Here is an 8,185-nt window from a genome sequence, read left to right as displayed (position 1 = left end):
AGATGAGGCACATGAAAACTATACTTTTTTCCACTAGTCCCTTTTCCCCACTAAGCTGGACCTTAAACAGGTGAGGACACCATATTGAAGAGGAGCTGGCAAAGTAAAAAGAGAAGCAACCAGGACTCTTCCTCCAAAGTAGGCTTCTAGGTCTGAAGTAGTTCTGAGCTGGAGAAGTGAAAGAGCTTGAGCAATGACTATTATACTGAACTATATACCATCTAATGACTAAAATCAGCCTATTACTGACAAGTGACTAGAAGACTTATTACCTAAAAGTTATTGGAAAAGCTATCTGATCTTCCTAAGAGCTCATGAAGAGGCAGAAAAAGACTTAATCTATAGAGAAGATTTGACGACACAGTGAGAGAAAGTTGTTTTCTGCTTAAACCTTATTAAGTCCCACCAATTGAGTATACCAGTTCCAGAAAACCATGAATTCTCCCTATATATAAGGTGTAAAATATAAACAATGCTAGATGTAGTAAAATTCATTTTTGCTTTATTGAGCAAAAAGTGAAAGTAGATTATTAAGTTAGATGAAACAAAAATGATTTTGTTTTAGTACAAGACGTTTAAAAATTCTGATCACTAGGATTTCATAAGAAATCTTAGCATGAATTTCTAAGTGGGTAAGCAACAAAATGGAAATTATCAGGGCTCATCATTTAGTCATTCTCAAAGGCACCTAGACTTAATGTGGACTTATCTAATGCTTTCCTGGAAAAAGAGGGAGTTTGTTTTACTATAACCCATTTTCATTAAACTACATTTACAGGTATTTTATAGCGTCAGGATAAAGACAACTAATTACCAAGTCTTTCTGGCATTTCAGTTCAAAAACTCCCTTTGAATGGGGTCTCAGAGAAGTTTCAACTATTTCTGTTCTGTTCTTTATTTGTTAGTATTATAGAAAGATTCAAGTATACTTAAGCTTTGAACTAAGGAGAATGCATAAAGTTAATAATTAATACGCTAAATGCCAAGTTTTTTTGTAGTCTGATAAAAGAATTTTTTAAATGCCCTCACTACCTACTAACTAGCAAGTAAGTACATATTAAGGATAACTAGGTTTCACTCAGTTCTTCTCAAGAATGCACAGGGAACATATAATGTCTCCCTCTGAGATGGACTAAAACATTACTAATATTTAACATTCAATAAAAAATATTTTTCTGATCAAAACTGAGATTAAGAACACTACAACAGATCAAAACCAATATGCAACTTCAATTACAAGAAAAATCTTACAAAACCTTAATAAAATATCCCTGACACATCTTAAAGCTGGTAAGAAACCTAAACATCTTCACAATTTAAAAAGACATCTGAGCCTTTAAAAATAGAATAGCAATTTATCCTAGAGAATAAATGTGAGAAATTAGTTATAAAGCACTTTAGAAATATTTTATACGAATGCTAATTGATAAACTCTCACAATCTAGGCAGGCTAATGTGGGCGCAGCTGCAATTTGCCATATCAGCATCATTCTTAATCACTTTATAAATTACATCTGAGACTAGAAACACTTGCTAAATCACTCTAAAGGGTCTCACAAAAACAGAAAATGAACTACCCCTCTCTCCAACAGACACACATAACCAGATGAAGAAAGCACCAACATTTCAAACATTCCAACATTTATAAAATAGGATAATCATCGAACTTATTTAACCTCGAAACTTTATGAACATTACTCCAAGGCAAGAATACTCTGAAAATACTTATAGTAATTTAAAGGTACAAAAAATAGTCACGATGAGTTCTCATTTCTTGCAAAAACTATTTCAACATGTCTCAAAGCTGTTGATTGTCAAGAATTCTGATGAAGTGTTTATCCAAAAAAAAATATATATGTCAAGCTCTTATATAACATATCACATGGCTTGCTCACATTGTTCTTTATCATCACTATTATCACTTACTATTAAGTCTCTCATCAACACCAAACTGTCAGTAGCACACTGTCAAGTAAGTCTTCCTACAAGAAATATACATGTTAATTAAGAAAAACCATTAGAACTCTGTACCACTAAAAATTGAATGATTACTTTCCTTATTATTCCTAGGAACAACATCCATAAAAAGCTAACACCCGGTAAGTCTAAAATCTGTAAGTTCTATTTGAATGTACTCATTACCTTCAACAACTTAATTATAAGCATCGATAAGTCAAAAAGGTCCATTTAAATTCAAAAGCTAACTGTAAAAAAATTAGCAATCTACATCATTTTGTAATAATCAAGCCTGACTTTGAAGCACATTAATTTGGACTTCTGAAGAGTCCAAATATAAGAAATAAAAACTTTTAAAAAACATATCAGGAGAGTGTGGTGCTGATAGCCCCAGGGCCATGGGTTCGGATCCCATATGGGGATGGCCGGTTGGCTTACTGGGTGAGCATGGTACTGACAACACCAGGTCAAGGGTTAAGATCCCCTTACCGGTCATCCTTTAAAAAAAAAAAAGAAAGACAAAAATAAGCAATGCAATCTTATATTCAGGATAAATCCAATACTATAAATTTCATCCTTTTTTAAATAAGCTTTTTATCACAGGTGTCATACTAGAGGGAATGTCCAAATATGGAACCACAATTATTACTAATAATCTTTACCTTTTCAGCACTTTCCAGTCAATATTGTATTTTTTTATAAATGTGAACAATAGATTAAAATAAAATTACTGAAAAGGAGCTTTATTTAAAAACATTTCTTATAGAACAGGAATCCACTGTTTACCTTTGGGAATTTTAAAAAATAGAAAATGTTGTCATTGCAAAAATTATTTAGAGAAAACAGAACCAGAAGTACATAACTCTTCAATAAATACACTGTACCAAAATCATCTAAATGGGAGAGAAAGAGAATGAAAATACTAATTTGTTAAACCTCTTTCTCCCTTAATTTTAAAATGTGAATAGATTTTATTAAACTGACAATATGAAAGTGTAACCCAATAATCTTACCCTCATAAAGTTACTTATTAACCTTTAAATAGATTGTTTATGAACTTACATTTCCTGCAGTTCACCTGCCATCTTTCCCAACGTAAGTAGGCACTAGGGGTTTTAGTTTAGTGCCATTTGCGATATCGATAATAAAGAAAGAACTTTACACTCAAGTTTTAAAAAAGGATAATTGTGGAGTTCGTTCACTTCCAGAAACTCAGCATGCAATACAGGTCTCAGCACATAATAAATAGGTGCTTAATAAATATCTGTTGAGTAAATGATAAAGTTTAATTATATTAGTGCAACATTAGTTTTCCCCCTAGATTTAGAGTTCTCTCTTGCTTAAAAAGAAGCTCAAGATCATGCCACAGTCCCTCAAAAGTACAGAAACTTCTTTATTCATGATGAAATTAAAAGCTGGGTATCAAAATACAATCCAAGCACCTCTTTATATTCTGCATTACTTTGAAAGAAAATTAGAAATAAAGTCTGGTTTTAAGGAACAGAAAATGTATACCAACTTTTCTCAAAATGAAAAATTCCACATTTCAAACCTATTTTCTATGCTCGTAGTATTGATAACTGATTATTCACCAACAGTTGTATATGTTGAGCAAAAACCAAAACCAAACATATAAACAATATTTCATATTGTTTGCCAACGTTTTCTCCTTAATCTGAGTCAAGAGGGAATGTGCCTATATTGTACTAGATGGGAGATCAGCGTTGTCTATTTCAAGATTCATTCATTAAACAAATATTTTACTGAGTATCTACTATACTCCAAGCTCTTTAACAAAACGTTTAAATTTTGTAAACTGCACATTACCACCAAAGTCCTCTACAAAACTTGTCATGTAAAATAATTTCAAGCTAAAGAGGAATTCCAATGCTGTTTCCTGTACATATTAAGACAGCCGATCGGTGCTCCTTTTCAGCTATTAACACGCCATCAGCGAGCCGCTACCTACCAAACCCGTTAGCAAACATCGTAACTAAACCAGCAAGCGCTGGGTAAAACAACCTGTAAGAGTAGCACAAGCTCCTCCAAGTAGGTGGCCAGGGCTTTCATCCCCGGGGCCCAGGGAGAACTTTGGCAGGACCCGCAGGCAAAACGCGCCGGGCGCCTCAGGCGAGAAGTCGGGGCTCGCCAGCCGGGGATGCCCGCCCCTCCGAAACCCTTACCTAGAGGACTCTGGCTCTCTCCGCCCGCCCCCCGCGCCACCCTCCCGACTTCCAGACCTGCAAAGTTGGGGGGAGGGGGGTCTGCATTTCCATTTTACATCAGGCGGGCGGCTGGCCTCGGCCGCCCGCCTCCCGTGAATTTTGAACTGACCGTATAACCGTTCCTCAGAGGGAATGGAAGAAAAACCAAAGGCAGGGTCCTCGGGCATGAGGACCTCACCCAGACCTGAAAATGGAGCCGCAGGCTCAGCCCACAGCCCGCAGCGGGCAGGGCCGGGCCGCGCTCGCCCGGAGCCCTCTAGTGTGGGGGTTCAGGGCTTCGGGCCCCCGCCCAAAGGGTCGAGTGGACGAGGCGTGGGGACCGGCGCGTAACCGGGGCCGGCGCTGCACTCACCGTCGCCTTTGTCTCGGGCCCCCGCTCCAGCCGCAGCCGCTCTCGGCGCCGGCTCCGCGGCTCCTGCCAACCGTCAGCCCGCAGCTGCACTCGCCGGCGCGCTCGCCGCTTCCTGGCCCCTACCTTCCCCGCCCAGACTCACGCGCGGACAGGCGGAGCGAGAGGCGGCGCGCGCCCCGAAAGCGACGGGAGGGCCGGGCGCCGTCACGCCGCGGTAGCGGCCCCCACGCCGGTCCCGCCCCCGGCCTCGGCCCCGCCCCCGCCTGGGGGTTGGACCCAGGGCAGGCGGAGGGACGCCCCCGATTCGAGCCGCGCAGGTTAGGAAGCCACCTCGGAGGCGAGCGCAGGGCCCACAGCCCGGGCTGGAGCCCGCGCGGGAAAGGGTGCGCCGGAAGATGGCGACCAGGGCTGGGCGAGAGCGCGCAGGATCCCCTTCCCACCCCTAGCTGAGCCGCGCGGAGGAGCGGCGCCTGCGCGCGACTGGGGGTCGCGGCCGCGCCCTGGTGAAGGAGAGTCGGTGGCCCGCGGGGACGGGACCTGCTGTCTCTCAGTTGGTGCAGTTCAGAGATAGACGCCCTGAAATCCTCGGACCACTTTTTTTAAACGTAAAAGTTAGAATTGTTGACAAAATCATTAACTGGAGTAAGGCCGAGAACATCCACCTGCCATTTGACATGTGTGAAAATTATTCGTATACCGAACCTCTGTGACTCCTGTAGCTGTATATTTCATACATCCCAGAAATCAGAAACACGATTGTCCCTATTTAGAAGCCAATACTCCACCAAAATGCCTGTAAAACTATATCGTGTCGTCAAAAGGATAGGGAAAGAGCATAATACAAGTAGCACTGAAATAAGTTTTCAAGCCTGTGCTACTTTGAATGTAATATAGTAATGTACATCTTCGCCATCTTGGTTGATGGCAAGGCATCCTTCTAGTTGATCAGGCCAAACTTTGGAGTCATCTTTGGCTCCTCTCGTACTCTCATTTTCACCTCCAATTTGTCAAGAATGTTTGTTGGCTGTACCTTCAAAATGAATCAGTATCTGACTACTCACCTCTATTTCTTACATCATTCCCGGCCTCAATCATACTTCGACGGCCTATTAAATGGTCACCCTACCTACAGTCAGCTCAGTTTATTGTGAAACAATAGCCAGAATATGCTCTTAGAAGGAAAGTCAGCTTGGGCCGGCCCGTGGCTCACTCGGGAGAGTGCGGTGCTGATAACACCAAGGCCCCGGGTTCGGATCCCATATACGGATGGCCGGTTCGCTCACTGGCTGAGCGTGGTGCTGACAACACCAAGTCAAGGGTTAAGATCCCCTTACCGGTCATCTTTTTAAAAAAAAAAAAAAAAAAAAAAAAAAAAAAAAAAGAAGGAAAGTCAGCTCATGTCTCATCTGACCAAAATTCAACGAGGTTTCTACAATGGCCTACAAAATACCTGGATTTGTCTTTTTCCTTTAAGTTTCTGATTCCATCTCCACTCATTGTTGCTTAAATTTTCCAGACAGACCACTCACGGCCTGGAACATTCTTCCCTCAATGTCCACCTTCGCTTTCAACTCCTTGCTCAAATCTCACCTTAATGAGACTTAGCTTGACCACGGTATTTTAAATTGCAACAGCCCCACCCCAATTTTCAGTCCTTCCTATCTTGCTCTTTTTCTTTTCTTCCCATAATACTTCACCCTTCACCCATCTTTATAATTTATTTCATATGTTTGTCTTTCCATGTCTGTGTTCTCCAGTAGAAGCTGGGATTTTTATCTGGTTTCTTTTTTTTTTTTTTTCCAACAAATATATCCCAAGTGTTTAGACTAACTGAAAAATTTTTTAATTCCCTGAGATCATAAAAAACGTAAAACTACAAAAAAATGATAATTTTCTATTTTAAATTTCTTCTTGGTTCCAATTTCTATCAGCCAGAAGGTCCCTCTCTACATCAAACTGATTTTCTGATTTTCCAGTTACTCTGAGTACAGTGATAACCATTTACTTTACATTTAATGCAATTTTTCGACCAACGATATCCTAGTACCTTATTTCATTGAATAGAAATAACACGATATAGTAAAGAAAGCTTACTGATGTGATGATACGCAAAGGCATATTAATTCTAAAAATCCCGTGGGCAAAAAAACCAGAAAATTCCTTAACTTGATATATGTGCTTGTAACGTGTCTTTGAATTACAGTCACCTTGTGAGAATGCCTTAAGTAGTAAGATTTCCTTTCATTTATCTGTAAAGGATAATATTTATTATGTAAGCATTTATTTTTAGGTTTTTTAAATATTTTGTTTACAACAAAACATCATATGTGATTGAAAACATGATCTAGTTTCAGTTGCTATAGCCATTCATAGACCCCTCTTGTCAGTACAAAAAGTTAATTAAGGACACAATTCACTTCAATCAGGTGATATATTTTGTATGAGTATGTGTACTTAATTATTTGCTCAGTATTATATTAAATTCATAGCATAGTCTCTTTACACATTTAATTTATTCATTATGATTTAAAACATTTTAAAGCTATAGATTATGCCTTACAATTGGGATTTTTAAAATAAAATTAGATAGACTTTACTTTTGTTTACAATACCATTGACAATGTGTTTCATCAGTGTCAAAAGGTAGTTTATTGTTACTAATACCAAATGATAATTTTTCTAGAGTCAATATTATGATGTTTCTGCACTGTTCTTAAAATTGTTACCAAATGAAATTTTATTCCAAAAGAGGGGCAAAGGTAGAAAATAGACACTGATCATAAATTATTCACATAAAGTACATTGAAAATACTGTTAATAGTAAATGCAGCTGTAATAGTACAAAAAGAAACTGTTTTGCACACTTACTAGTTCCTAACAAGTGAAAACGTTAACACCAAGGACAACAGGAAGCAACATGCTGGTCTAACCAACCGTTAATCACTACTTTTGAGCTCACATAGCTACCACAAGGGCCTGATTCTGCAATCTTTTACCTAATTAAATAAATTTTTCTTTAAAAATTTTCAAACGAAAGGATTTTTCCTAAAAGTATGCTATTAATATATTTTTTAACTGCTTTCCAAAATTTGATACCAGCTATTTCTTTTTTTTTTTTTTTTTTCCGTGACCGGCGCTCAGCCAGGGAGTGCACCGCTCATCCTTATATAGGATCTGAACCCGCGGCAGCGGGAGCGTCGCCGCGCTGCTAGCGCAGCACGCTACCGAGTGCGCCACGGGCTCAGCCCCCAGCTATTTCTCACATTTAGGGGAGATGGTGTACAGAGTTAGCCTGAAGTTCAAATTCAAACTGTGCTGAGTAATTATAGGTGACTCTGAACAAAGTTCTTTCTAAACCTGTTTTCTCTTCTAATTTAATGGGATCAATAGTAACATCTACCTCCAAGGTTGTTGTGAAAAATCAATGAGAGAACTCAAGTAAAGTTCTTAGCCCTGGGCCTGGCAAAGACTAAGTACTAGTATGTGCTAGCTATTATGATTACACAAGCATTTAATTAAGCTCGTTGCTCTACATTTGTAATACTCATAAAAAGCCCCACCTGGGTAGTTTGAGTTCTACATCAAGATAGTATAATATTCAATTAAGTGAACGGGGGTTTTTTTGTTTGTTTTTGGGGGATTTTTGGTGGCT

At 39.3% G+C, this 8,185-nt stretch overlaps 1 protein-coding gene across 2 annotated transcripts in view; it reads right to left on the bottom strand.

The window, feature by feature from the left end:
- CDC42SE2 (CDC42 small effector 2) overlaps nt 1-4,668 on the bottom strand; it is a 110,105-nt gene extending 105,437 nt beyond the window's left edge. For both annotated transcript variants that reach the window (XM_063086427.1, XM_063086428.1), the window contains exon 1: nt 4,534-4,668. The gene's annotated coding sequence lies outside the window, so the exon portion shown is untranslated. The remainder of the gene's footprint in view (nt 1-4,533) is intronic.
- Nucleotides 4,669-8,185: the final 3,517 nt, after the last annotated feature.

This window comes from Cynocephalus volans, chromosome 2 (genome assembly GCF_027409185.1).
Source record: "Cynocephalus volans isolate mCynVol1 chromosome 2, mCynVol1.pri, whole genome shotgun sequence".
Taxonomy (NCBI): Eukaryota; Metazoa; Chordata; class Mammalia; order Dermoptera; family Cynocephalidae; genus Cynocephalus; species Cynocephalus volans.
Note: the sequence above shows the minus strand (reverse complement) of the source record. Positions and strands in the feature narration are given on the sequence as shown.